The following is a 14,766-nucleotide window of genomic DNA, read 5'->3' as shown; positions in this document are numbered from 1 at the left end:
TAAATGAAATTTTGTACATCTCCTGTGTTAGACAGGGCAATGTTTTGCAGATTTCACTAAAATAAGCAAAAAAAACCAAAACCCAAACAGAGCAAAACAACACCCCACACAAAAAGTTCCACCCCCCTTCTACACTTGTGATCCCCAATGTTTTAACCTTCACACTATATGGCAAGGCATTTGCTTGCAGACTTCTACTGGGGGCTTTTTTATCATATCTGAGCCCTTCCTTGCCCACACACTAGGGAACCAAGTCTTCTCTTTCTTCTCAGACTGACATAAGACAGATTTTAAATGTAAAATTAGGGGTTTTTATCTTTACCCATGTAGTTTTCAGAAAAGATCGTCAGAGAAATTATGAACTAGGAACGAAGAGCTAAGGCAAATGAGAGCAGGTATAGCAGACTACAAATGCAGAAAAATGGTTGCTGAAAATAAAAATACTGTGAAGGAAAAGGGGAAAGGGATAAACTTGTCTGCATGGCATTGCATGGCAAGAGCTGTGAAAGTCCAATATGAAGCAAATAAAATCCTCAAAGACAGAAAGGCAATCGTGTCTTTTTAGAGTAGATGTCAACTTTATAACAGAAGTGTCATTGAAATTTAGCTACCCTCTAGTTTAAGACACAGTGGACAATAGCTGATACATAGATAGGAGAAACAGCTCATTTAGCTGCAGTTAAACACAGACCTCCTCACTCAAATGCAATGCAACTGAAAGCAAAGTGGAGATTTACATTAGTAAATTTCACTGAGAGAAAACTGCATTATGAGAAATTAGCAAAAAGAACACATTAAAAGCACACATAACATCCTTAGCATGTCGAGACCAATTCTGTATAAACAATTTAAATATGTAATAACATTTATACAAATGAGGTAACAGTAGATATAAGAATATCTATATTTACAATCTCTAAGCCAAATGTTTTCCTCCACCCCTCTCCTTAAATAAAAAAAAGACTTTCCTAAACATCATTAGAAATCTAGGGACATGCTGTAAGAGCAGCAGGACAGAACAATGAAAGCCATCCTTGTACAACAACATCTTAAAAAGTCAGTCAGAAATGAGATGATCTGTACCACTGGTTGTAAGTCATCATGTCACAGCTATTTTGAATTCCAGATGTATGAATCCTGGAGACTAAACATACATCCTAATGGACAACTTAATTAATAAAATCATTGCTGTAAATGGTAGATTTTGGCTTGAAAGGCTATTAAATTACAGCAGAGTGGAAAAAGTAGTTGTTTGCAGGTACTGCCAAGGCACACTACTTATCCAGCAGTGCCAACTCTCTAGTAACTCTGGAGGGCTTACTGCAGACTTGCCCATATCACTTTTAAAAATCCAGTTACAACAAGCATTTGTCTAAGTGGTATCATTTGTGTGCGAATTTGAAGCTGTATGCTTCTCTGAAGCCTTGTTTTCAAGCCTGTATTTCTAAATAATAATTCCATTACTGATTTAACCAGTTACAAAAAATCACTAATGTTGCATTAGTGATTAACAGGTCACATTAACAGGTGATTTCATTGTCATCCTGATATTATCTCTCAAATGACTTCTTATTTTACTTAGTCCATCCCAGCTTACACATCACATTTGCCTTCTATGAAGAGTTCACTATAAAACCTGTGTATGAAAACAAAGATGACAAAAACCAAATCAACAGGGTTGAAAAAATGGGATATGGGTGCCCTTAGAGAAGTGAAATGTATCTATTAGTACAGTGCTCTACTGAAGAGAGACATTATTTTAGAGAACCTCAATGCCAAAAAAGTATATTTTAGTGGAACAGCTATAAAAGCATCATAATCATCAAAAGAATTGAGAAAATTAATACTGCTATTCCTAAGTATCAAATTCAGAGAGTAAAATCATTACTGTAGCTCCACCTAAGTCGTTTTCTAATTATACAAAACAGGTTGGAATTTGATACAGAACTTGAAAACACAACACATGTACACTGTAAACTTTAAAGATGTATTCATACAATAAAGAAAAAGATTTTCTAAGCTAAAGAGCCTGTGAATTTACAATACATGAACAGTTAGTCTGCAGACATTAAGTCCTGTCCACTAGAAGAAAAAAAAAACAGTGAACTTCAGCAGTTTAACTGTTTTATCCATTAGAAAATAAAAATCTAAAGTTTGCATTGGGTTTCACTGTCTTCATTTGGAACTTCTTCATCATTTTGAAAGTTATTAAAAACAAAAAGGAAAAAATACCAATTATTTATTTTGCACCTAAGTAATTTTTTATCTCTGTAGACATACACCATATATATACACACAGGTTTAAAATCTTCTTTCTATTCCAGTAAAAGGCAAAGTCACATACATACAGGAAATTACAGACAGCCCACAGAGCATACTTTATTATTTCACTATGAAGCCTGTAATTGGTACAGCAATTAATTACACAGAACCATAATGAATGGAGTCAGTGAAGCATCAGTGAATTCAGACCTGTGCATATTTGGCACCAAAATTAACATACAGGATGTAACATTAAAGATAAGTTTAAAAAAAATGGAGAAGGCTCATTTTAGTTTCTCCCATTCCTATCAGAGGGATATAAATCTCAAAATCAGAGCTCCTTAGAGGACAAACTACAGATGGAGTTTACACTTAAGGTATGTCTTTAGGAGAAAGACACTCTGTTTCTTTAGGAGAAAGATACTTCTCTGTTCACCAACTTAGCCCTACAAGAGGACTTGGGACAGTAGCCTACTTAAACTTACCTCAGAATGCCTTTTCCTCACCTCAAACATTGTTCTCAAGAGATCCTTAGAACACAGCAACACCAAGACATTTCAATACAAGGTATGCATTTATCTTGGGTGGCCTCCAGAAAACCTCCCAAGTCAGAAAAAAAAGGCAAATAATTCTCCCAGAAACTAGTAGGGGTCAGACACCCAGAAGACTGGTGTCCAGGTCCTGTTTATCTGTACTGGCATCAGGCTTTCCTATTTCTCCTCCTTCTAATGAAATTCCTTGGCTCAGAGACACACATGCTTGCTTTAGAAGATGAACCACATAACACTGTATGAACACACTAGGGAGAAGACTGAAAGATACTCTGGGATAAGAAGCAGAAAATGCAGAAATTCAGCTACATAAAGGGTGAAACCTTGTATTTCAATTTAAGTAGGCACATTGAATTTTGAGTATGGAGAAACTCAATATGCATTAAAAAGTTTGAGAGGCTAAACCTTTCTAAAGTGAAAGAAAAAGTATCCATGTACTAAAATTTCTTTCTCAAGATTATTTTACTACCATAAAAGCTTTTATTTTTTTTTTTCTAATCAGTGGGAGGAAGGTGCATTTAGTAGCATGCTTTTCAGAGCAGGTACTCTGTTTTCACACCTGCCAATATAGACTTTGAAAACCTGACATAAGTAACTTCACTGATTCATCAGATAAAGCATGTAGGTTACTTGAATTTTTTCTTCAAAATCTAATATGCAAAATCTGTCTGCTTTAAATCACCCAGATGACAATCAGTCTGTGTGGGACTACAGATCCTGTACGTAACAGAAACAGGTCAAGGGAATGATGGAATGAAAAAAAATCCCACCCAAAATTATAACAGTTCACTGTCTGAAGTCCTACTGACCCACAAGTTTTGTCTTTTAAAGACATTTAAAGAGAGATAGTCTAGTAGATGGTAAGTATCTTTCTCCTCAAAATGCAAAAAAGGACCTAGCAAGTCACTAGATATACAAATGACTACACTGCGTACACAGTGATGTTCAGCCCCCGCAGAAAACAGCCTTGAAAAAGCAGCTTGTTTTCCTAAGGCAAAGACTGTCAAAGCCATCACTTCCCACACTTGCACTCTCAAAAGGAGGCCTGGCATTTTGAAGGAAAAATATCACAGTAATAAGAGTTATTACTATGACAGATTGTGTACAACAAGTGAATAGCATTGTAAAAACAAAACGCACCAAGTAATGTGAATGCACACACAGATGGCTGAGATCTCCGGATGACCTCCCAAGTTAAGAACAGTCTGAATGTTCACGTCACGCCAGGCTAACAACTCTGCTCTACTGGTGGCAAAGGCAGCTCTGGTGAACCTCCTGACTCATCTGAACTCTGATGCAGCAAGAGCATCTCAACTCCCCTTGGACCCTTCCTGGTTGTTTTGCTCTAAGGTTTACCTATGCAACAATATAGTTAAGAAGCCCACTCTCTCAGGCCATATGACAAAAGCCATCATGACTTGGTCTGCATTTTGAACACATATCAATGCCTACAATTCTCAATAGCACTGGGTCAGTATTTTTAAACTAGTAAATTATTGCAAGTATTTAAATTTCATAGACTCATATAATGTGCTGAACTGAAAGGGAACACAAGGATCATCATCCCACTCCTGGCCCTGCACAGGACAGCCTCAAGAGTCATACCAATGTGCCCAAGAGCATTGTCCAAACACTTCTGGACTCTGTCAGGCTTGGTGCTGTGACCACTTGCTAAGGGAGCCTTTTCCAGGAACCAAGCACACAACCTTTTCCTAATATCCAACTTAAACCTCTCCTAGCACAGCACATTCCCTCAGGTCCTGCCACTGGTCATCACAGAGATCAATGCTGCTCCTCTACCCCTCACAAGGAAGTTGTAGACTGCAACGAGGTCTCTGCCTCTCCTCAGTCTCCTCCAGGCTCAGCAAACTGAGTGACCTCAGCCACCTTTTGAATGGCTTCCCCTCTACCTACATCCTTCACAGTCGTCATTGTTCTCTTACTTTGAGGCTTGAGACAATCAATATAGTAATGGGGAATATAAATCATTCTTCATCCAAGTCTCCAATTTTTCCAAGTTTATTTAGACTACAGTAACAAAGAGACAAAAAAAGTCAGCTTTAACTTTTCTCTTGTCAACTTTTCCAACAAATTCATAGGTATTTATAAGTTTATCTGTAATCAGCAATAAGGGCAGTTAAGAATCAGTTTCAGAACAGAACACAGTTGTTCTTTATTAAAGAAAACAAATAAACTAGCACTGAATTAGTTCTGATGCTTCAGAACTAATTCTGTATCTGAGAAAACAATAGCAAGTACAGAAGAATCCAAATATGCTTACCCAAAATCAAGCAATTTAAACATTCACAATGCTTTGGCAGAAATCACCAGGACATGCACTATCAGCAGCAAGTGTTCTTGGTAGATATCTCTAGCTGTAACACAATGACTTTTAAGTCTATCCATAAGTTCTCAGAGAGGGAACAAAGAAATTGTGGAGTTTCTTTGCTACTTTACAAGATCATAATTGCCAGTTTCTGAACAGAAAGAAGATTCCACAATTACCCATATTTTATTTCAGTAGAGTTCTTTCAGAAACACACATACAAACAGAAAAAAAAAAGATTAAAAATCAGACAATAGGGGCTTTTAATTCCATCATATTACTTTGTTTTTAATTAAGCAAAGAACATGCAGTCAAAGAACACGCATGTCAAAGAACAAGCAGTGCTAGTGCCACTGAGCATATGTAATATTAACAGATTCTGTTAATGCAGGTTCCAACTTTAGCCTTCCTCCCACATGCACACACGCACATTACCATGGTGATCTGCAAAATTTGCTGCCTGGGACTTCAGAACAGTACAGCATTTGACCTCAGCATCTTTGAATAGATGCAAACACAAATTAAGTTACATTTTAAAGACATTAAGTCACAAATAGTTTGATAAAATAGTCTGTACAGAAGAACACTGACAAAAATATTTGAATATGATCTCAACCAGTAGAAACAAAGCAACAAAGCTTTCAGATCACACTTTCTGTCCTTGAAAGAAAAAGAACAAATTTTAAGAATTTGAAAAAAGAGGTAGCATATAAACAGTATAAAAAGCATAATCTAGAATCATCACCTCTGTGAATATTTGAGTACTATCTGAACTGTGGAAGCATCACTTTCAGAACAACACATTTTCTTTAATGGAATTCTTAATTTGCATACTATTTCACTAAAATGCACACTTGTTTGGACTATCACAGGTCTGTGCCTGCTGTGATTTCCTCCCATGTGGGATCACTCTTAATGCAGTCTCCTTTTGTCTATTACAATTTTCAACTGATCTAAATAATAAAAAAATAATCTTAAGAATTAAGGATCATCTTTCACTGAATACATATATATCCTGACAACACAGAGGACAAAGGACTGGGAGCCAAGGTGACAATTGTGCCCCAACCAAATAATAAATACGTTAAAAAACAAATCCAGCACAACCTCCAGTACCTGTATTTTTCTGTATATAAACTGATAATGCTCACACTTTGGTTTCTAAGCACCTCTGGATACAACTATCTGCAATTCCACTGAAGAAATACGACTCCACCGTAACTGGCCAGGATCACTCTCGCAAATGCATTCTTGCAGAGATGCAGTTAACTTGCTCTGCAGACCTTAAATTGTAATGAATTTAGGATCTCACTGAAAGCTGCGCCACTAATTTAGTCATAGCCAGGGTTTGACCTGCAATGCTTAGAGCTGAAAGGAGTCATCACTCCGGCTGACTTCCTGGGAAAAGCTGGTGCTAAGTGGAAGCGCCACTTTGCAATCATTCATGGAAAATAAAGGCACCAGTGCAGGGATTTAGAGATTCTTCTACAGAAAAAGCTTACAGGAAGCTTGGATGCAGTAGACCCTAGAGGATGGTCCACATGTGAAAATGTCTGTACTGAAATATTGCCCCTTTAAATTCACCTCTGTGAATTCGCAGTCTCAAGATGAACTAAGATTTTTGAAGAGTACCACAAGGCTTTGCCATTTACAAGACAGCTTAGAAGAAAACCAGGTACAATTATAAGAAATAGCAGAGCTGAACACACCTAGATTTATCCTTTTAAAAAAGTCCCTATTTCAACACTGAAATAAAGACTTGATTACATAGCAAACCATGGCTGTACCAGTGATATGCTCCTACTGTGAGCACATCACCTAAACATTTGTGCAAGATGAATTTTTGATAGGACAAAACCAACCAACCAAAAAGAAATAAAATAACAGAATGCATCAAAGCTTAGTTTTCTATTACCTCTGCAAATTACTCCTCGCATATGCTTGAGGACAAAACCAAAAAAATCAGATCAGCAAGGAGTGCATGAAACACCAAAAATAACATTTTGGTGTAATTTGGTGAAGACTGCTCCCTGCTCCCTTTTTCCTCCCCTTAGATGTTACTTAAAATACGCATTTTAAGCCTTTTTCCAATCCACTGACTTTTTGAACATGTCTATACCAAATAAAATGGGTAAACTCCTATTTCTGAAATGCTTATACCTAATTTTGGCTGGAGGAAACAGCTCCTACTGTATATCAAAATCTGTTTATACAGTTCAAGTGAACAGGACTACTTAACTTGAAACTACATTCTCACATCAATTTAAGGCTTTTTTAAACTATATCAAGGCAGAACAAACCTTATAAAACTCAGCTTACTAGAAAAGGACTTCAGTGCAAATATACCAGGGCAAGATACCATTCACTTGAAGGGTTAAGAGAAGAAATAGGTAGTTGAGCTCAAGTGAAAAATTGTTCTCAGGAAGCTTTAAAGGAGTAGGTGGAATTCCTCTATCAAATGGTGTTTGATGCTAATAGCTGCATCACATGGGGCCAATTAAAAGAGGTGTTATCAGACAGCACGAGACTTACTGAATATGAGCTGTAAGATAAAAGCAACCAATAAATGCAACAAGACACTTTCTGCATATAATATTTCAGTACTAAGCAGCATGACTGTTTTGACAAGGAAGCCAGCTGCAAATTGAAAAAGTCCTATTTTTGCAAGAGATTTAAACAGTTGGTGTCCAAATTCGGTGAGCGAGTAAAAAAAAGATGATTAAAAGGCCCCATTCCAAAAATGAAGCATGGGAAAAGTATATAAAGCCCATACAATGATAAGCCAGAACCTTAAGACAGAAAAGGTACTAAATTTAAGACAAATTCACAAACCTCTGTGAAGGCACATATTTATTTCTTCTATGAGGATAATTGGGATTTTAACTAGGGAGGCTTTGGTAACAACACACTTTCTATTCTGTGAAAAGAAATTTTTCTTAAGGAAACATTTTCGAACTCTTTGTAATAACTGATAAAGTTCAAGGCACATACAGTTAGAAAAAAACAGGTTGAGTTGTACAGCAATTTGTAAAAAAGTACAAGATTCCAAAATACCCAGCGAACCATGATGCAGTCTGTAATCAGTTACTGGGTTCATGCCCAGTTTTGCCCTTGTAATGTTCATATACTGATAAAACAAATAGCTCTCTCTTTTAGCCTAAATTGATAGAGATACTTACAATATTTTATTACTGCTTGCCTAAAGTGCAACTCAAGGCACTCTAACTGTTTAGCTGTGAAAAGTTATTAGATGAGAGTGGTCATCTCCATGTGCAATACCCTCCCAGCATTACAAGCCCCTTACTGCTGAGAACAAACTTTTCTACAAAGATGAACTGCAATTTTTCTTCTAGCACCTCTTCTCCAACACAGAGGCACTAGCTTATACAATGCAAAAAACCCCTCATCACAGGCCAGCACACGTCTGTTACAATCTGTATATGGTGGGGAAAGGATTCAAACCCTGTCCAGTGAAGAACTGAGATACTGTTTCCTAACAAGTATGGTGTCAGATCAAGGGCTCGGGTAACTGCAATTCAATAGACTTTTGACATGACTAGATGTCAGTCAATAACATGATCCCTGATTTCAACATCACCAGAATAAGTAAACCTTCGAACACCACAGAGACCCATTTCAGTTGTTTGTTGAATATTGTTTAGCCATAACACAGAAGCAAGCTGTATAGCAGCTCCTAGCTCTTCAGGCAGTGCAGTTAGCAGCAGCTTGCCTCCTCCCCTGCACAATGCATGCACTAATGCATGTGCAGACAGAAGGTATCACAGAATCACAGAATATGCTGAGTTGGAAGGGATGCCCAAGGATAATCAAGTCCAACTCCTAGCCCTACACAAGACGTCCCCAAGAGTCACACCAGCAGCTCTCCTTCTGATGTCTCACAACAAATACTGCAAATTTGACTGGACAGAAAACTAAATAAATTAGAAGAGGAAATTAATATAGTTCAGTTATGTTTCAGGAAGAAGCCTGCAAAATCTGCCAACAATTTCCTTTACACCTTATGTCTTCCTCCTTACACCCCTGTCCTAAGACATTCTGTGAAACTGACAAAGAATATGTAAGACTGCTTTGAAGGAGGTCTGCACTCCCTTAACTTTGCCTCCTATATGGACAAGGCATCTCTTTTTCCCCTTGTTGTTGAGGTGAAGCAGTCAACAGAAACTACTGTTTCTCTTACGACTACCCTTGGTCTAGTAATTCCATCTTGCACATCCACTTCTAACCACACACAAAACATTCAATTTGAGACCAAAGGAGTCCTCAGGCAGAGTTACCCATCTATGTAATGGGCATTGAGCCAAAACCCTCTCGTAGGACGCTCACCAGCCTAATTTTCCTACATTCACTTTGCTACTAATAGGCAGCCTTCTCGCTGCTAAACTTCCTGTTCAATCTGCCCTTTTTGTGAAGCCCCCACTTAAACATGTTCACTGCAGCTGTCTGATTGCTCTTTTACCCACATTCAATTGCCTCAGGTTGCCTCTTCCTTGAATTCATCATCAATTCTTATTATTGCTAGTCATACAATAAAATGAGACGCTCATCATGCAAGACAGACTTGCTTCATCAAAATAACACGAAACCTTTGACTGTGAATGCTCAAAAGCCTCTCTTCAGAACAACTGATTTCCTTTAAAGAAAAATTAATCCAATCCACCCATCTCAAGATCAGCATCCTTCAGAGCAGTATTCCTCCTCCCCCTCTCTCCTTCATTTTCCTCCAAGGCTTGGCTACAGAAAAGAACAGCATGTGCCTGTTTTTCTAGTGCATCTACGTCTAATCTAGTCAAAAAATAAAATAATTTATTTGCGCAGTGATAAACACTTTGCTTCAGTACTTTTTAACACAAAAGTAATACAGCAGCTGTAATATAAAAAATAACTCCTTCATGTCAACCCTGCTAAGTATACTCTGAGCATTGATAAAATTGGACTGGGAGACAGGCATTCACGTTTCAGCAGTCAATTGTCTACAGTCCTTCAGAACACATTAGAAAGCAATTCTCCCACTTCTAAAGTATGAAAACAGTGACAAACACTTTCGCAACACCCTAAGTTCCTCTAAAACTCTTTTAGGCACTACACAATACAAGGCCAGTATTAAAACTAGGAGACAAGACACAAGATGGCTAATATTAAACAGTTATGGCAGCAACAAACACATTTTAAGACATTTAAACACAGGGAACAAGGGCCACACTAGCCTTCATCCACCTTCTCTATCTACACGCACACAGAGGCGTAGGACGAGAAACACACACCCAGGGGTAAGGCGGTGACCAAAGATAAGTGCTTACATCTGTTTATGTAAGGCAACAGTCTGTAATGCTTGCTAGAATCATAGCTAGGAAATACACTTATTGCACTAATGAATTACATGATAAACTGCTATTCACTACCTGGACTCAGGCTGTTAAGTGCAATCAAGAGCTGCAACTGAGTTGCCGAAAACTGATTTGACTGGCAAAATATACCACTCAAAAGTAAAAATTAGTCTAATTCGAATTCTATCCAAGCACTCACTGACACTGACCAGAATCCAGTGGGTTTCTAAAATGAAACATGATGGAGTATTCAAAACAGACTGGCACAAGATTTTCCTGAGCACTATGGTATGTTAATTTAATTTGTCAAGCTAAGTTCACTGAAAATAAAGTAACAACAATAAAAAAAACCTCAACAGGGGCAGTATCTCAAGGGAGTACTTCAACACCAGGGTTCTTTTTTTCCATTATTGTCATTTAATTCCACATTATGCTTCATGCCTAAAAGATAGGTCTATAAATCACATGAAGCAGAGCAAGTATCTCAGTGCTATTCCTAATAGTTTGAAAATATAGTCCTGAACTTCAGGAAAACTGTCACCTCAAAGATATATCACAGAATGAAATATGTTCTCCTTGTCAGTGGTGTAAAGGAAAAAGTATTTTTCTAAAAGCGCACTGTAATTCCAGTGAGGAGAAACTCAAGAGGCAAAAAAAGAAGCCCCTTCACCTCCACCCCAGGGTCAAAAGGTCTGGCACAAGTATCTTCAGGGTTTGTGCAAGCTTGCTCAAGCTAATACGTGGACTCCTCTGCAGTGGACAATCAATTACAGCAACAACTGCTGATTAGCACTATTTCACCACCAAGAACTACTACCCCTAGAAAAGTAACTTCTTGTTGGGCAGAGAGATTAAATGAAACATTTAATCCTTTTCTTTTTTGCTGTAACAACTCTATGGCGCATGATCTGATTTTTTGAAACCATTTTAGGGCTAATATTTTATCACTGCAAAGAAACCTCTGATATACAGGTTACAAAAGGCACAGTAAAATATACAGAAAGAAAGTTGGAATACATACTCAATTTCTCATCTCCTTTTTCTGTTTCTAAATCAACTCAACTTTTTTTTTCACTTGAAGGGATATTTAAAACATTTCTGTCTTTTCCCTATTGTAATCAGCCACCATGTTCTCAAGGCTAAAATAAATTTATTTTGTATGGTTATACGACAGCACAAGTAAATTGACAATTTTTTTTTTCAAAACAGAACAAAAGATAATTTAGCTGTAATATTTATGTACAAGCTACACAAAACAACAGTTTCAGAGTGCTTTGTTCCTCTGGTGCACAAATGCCATATAACATTATATGAACTGTGTGATGTAATTTTTAAGCTATAAAACTCTGGCCTAGATATGCAGAAAATTCACCAGTGTCTTGAACACTGAATAACTCATACTTGTTAGCAAAATCACTTTAGATGCCCAGACAGTTATATCCAGGTTCCAGCTTCTCACTCAAGCTAATGGGAGAACCCAAATTTAAGAGAGCAGTGATATAGCTACTGACATATAATGAATTTATGTATATACTAAATTATCTCATTGCTTGTTGATCTGCTACTTATTTTATTAGTGGTTGTAGTCATTTGCTTGATCACTTCCTGCAATTCCATCTAAAACAGTCCTTTTCACTTTCAAAAAGCCCCATTACAGTATTACAGTAGAAATTTAATATTTGATTACATCTTTCAAAAATGCATGTATATTTTAACACTGTAAAAAACAGCTCAGAAATATATCTATACCTTCAACGAGCTGCTATTAATCAGATCACCTAAGTAAAATACTTGACTAAATATGCCTTATGTGTGAGGAAAAAGCAGCATCTAATCTCAGTTACTTCAGTCAAATGTAGGGAAACACATTAGTATTACACTTACCGGTATTTCCTATACACTGATTTAAGTCTAAAAGGTGACTGTCAGCCCTGGAGGACTAAGTAAGATCCATCACCACAACCATACCTAAAGCAAGCATTTAAGGCATCGGTTTTTCCCAGATTTTCTTTACTTTTTTATTCTTAACCAGTTATTGCAGTCTAGAAGAGACATATATACGCAACAGGCATGGGAAAAGTCTGCCAAGGGTCTCACTTAAATTACTTCTCAAGTTTTTATCTCACAGACATGAAATAATCACTCCATTCATCAATCCAAGTTCAGAAACAAAACCGGAAAACTTACAGTTTAATGCATATCCAGCTTCAGAGTTAAATGTCACAGGGCTTCACGTTCTCCTGGAACGTTCTCCTATAGAAGGGTTACAATTCTGGTAAGCGCACAGGGTCACACACACGGAGTATCTACCTGAAAACCACACGCTCACCCCAGGAGACAAGCGCCACATTTCAAATAACAGCTGTTAAACGCCAATTTACCGCTCTAGACGCGCACGAAAATCACCGCTGTCGCACCCCAGCTCCCTCCTTCCCCAGCCGGAGGGCCTTGCACTCCTCCCGCGGCCCCGCGGGGCTCGGCACGCCGCCCGGGGCACGGAAGGGAGGCACGGAGGCGTCGCGGCATCCCCGCCGCGGCACCACGCCCTGCGCCGGGCGCAGCCCGACCCCAGGCCCCGGGGCCCGCCGCGGCACCTGCCCTCCCGCCGCACGCCCGGGAGACGGGGCGGGGGCGCACGGCATTAAAAAAGAACCAAAAAAAACCTCCCAGCCCAGCCGCCAAAAGCCTCACAACAAACCAAAAAATCCAAAAAACAAAACCCACAAACCCAGGAAACCCAAACCCCTCTGGCTTGTTTTTTTGTTTGTTTTAAATCGCCCACCACAAAATTTGTGGCTCGCTCCTCTTTGTCCGAGCGTCGAGCGCGATCGCGGCTGAGCATCACCCGCCGCGCCCGCGGCACTGCCCGCTCCCGAGGCGGCGCGGCCGAAGCCTCCCCCGCATCGCCCCGCCCAGCACCGGCCCCGCCGCCCCCGGGCACCTCGCTCGGCCCTCGCTCGCCGCTGCCCGGCCGTGGCGCCGGCGGTGCGGAAAACACCGGCGGTCCCCGGCGGCGGCGCAACACAACCCCCGCCATCGCTCCCAGCGGGCCCCCGGGAAAGGGAGTGGCCGCAGCCCAGCCCACCGGCAGGTACGGGGCAGGGCGGCGAGCGCGGGACCCCGCAGCCCTGGCCCGCCACTCACCGCTGCCCACGGCGGCGCCCGCTCCTTTGTGTGCCCGCCGCGCCCCGGCACCTCCGTCTCCCGCTGCCGGGCGCCCCGCGCCCCCTCCCCGCCGCGCCGGGGGCGGAGGAGGACGCAGCCGAGATCCGCGGAGGAGGCCGCTACCGCCCGCCGGTCACATGCAGCGGGAAGGCGCGGCGCAGGCTCCCGGCGGCTCCCCAGGAGCCCGGCCGGCAGCGTCCGAGGCGAGCTCGGGGGTGAAGATGGCGACCTCGGCGGCGGGGGAGGGAATCCCCGGGCCGGCCCGCTCCGCTCCGCGCTGCCGGCTGGGCTGGGCGCGCCGGGGAGGGGAGGGGACAAAGAGCGGCTGCCGCTGCCCGTCAGCGCTATCGCTGTGCCGCCCGCTCCTCCTCCGCCGCCTCCGCGCCGTCCAACCTCCGCCCGCGCCGCAGCGCTCCCGGCCCGACGCGCTCCGCTCCCAGCGCCCGGGGCTCGCTGTCTGCTCCGCTCCGCTCCCAGCGCCCGGGGCTCGCTGCCCACCGCAGCGCAGGGACCACGGCGCTGACCCTTCCCGAGCTAGAATGTGCTGGCATCGCCACGGCCTTAAGGAGTGGCGGAAAGCAGGTCACGAAAGCTGGTGTGCTTGTGGTCGGAGAAGGAAATGAGAAGGGGATCTTCTGACCCCCAGCTGTTGACAGCAACAAGCCTACTCTGCGTGTCGGTAAAATTCCAGCGTCCCACGTCCCCCGTTCCCCCGGCAGTCATTTCAGTTGCTCACAGAGAGGTGGTGAGTCATCATGGGTGATCCGCACCTGTAGCTGGTTTACTGATTCAAAATAGGTATGGTGCCACTGCGGCTCACAAAGAGAGTTATCTCCGCTCCGTTCCAACAAATCATACATTGTCTTTTAAAAAGTGAAAAATAAGGGGAAAATGCTGAAGGTGGCAAGCATGACTCAAATATGAAACACGATGAACTTGCAATATCAGATATTCCTTGCTAGGTGCAGAATTATGGCTGGAAGCTACACCTGGTGACACCATGTTGCTGCCAAGCCATAGTTCTTTACAGAGTTACATCTCTCCTGTGCATGACTTTTCCTGATTTTACACATCATGCCACTCATTCGGTGTCATGAGTTAAAGCAAAAAACATGCC

At 41.2% G+C, this 14,766-nt stretch overlaps 1 protein-coding gene across 7 annotated transcripts in view; it reads right to left on the bottom strand.

Moving 5' to 3' along the window:
* The window catches only part of CDC42SE2 (CDC42 small effector 2), an 83,366-nt gene extending 69,597 nt beyond the window's left edge, over positions 1-13,769 (bottom strand). For 3 of the 7 annotated variants that reach the window (XM_077172254.1, XM_054651656.2, XM_054651660.2), the window contains exons 1-2: positions 13,629-13,769; positions 12,672-12,737 (exon numbers count right to left, since the gene is read on the bottom strand). The gene's annotated coding sequence lies outside the window, so the exon portion shown is untranslated. The other 4 variants (XM_054651657.2, XM_054651661.2, XM_077172253.1 and 1 more) reach the window with 3 other exon arrangements.
* Positions 13,770-14,766: the final 997 nt, after the last annotated feature.

This window comes from Agelaius phoeniceus, chromosome Z (assembly GCF_051311805.1).
Source record: "Agelaius phoeniceus isolate bAgePho1 chromosome Z, bAgePho1.hap1, whole genome shotgun sequence".
Classification (NCBI taxonomy): Eukaryota; Metazoa; Chordata; class Aves; order Passeriformes; family Icteridae; genus Agelaius; species Agelaius phoeniceus.
The sequence above is the reverse complement of the archived record's forward strand: the minus strand, read 5'-3'. Positions and strand labels throughout refer to the sequence as shown.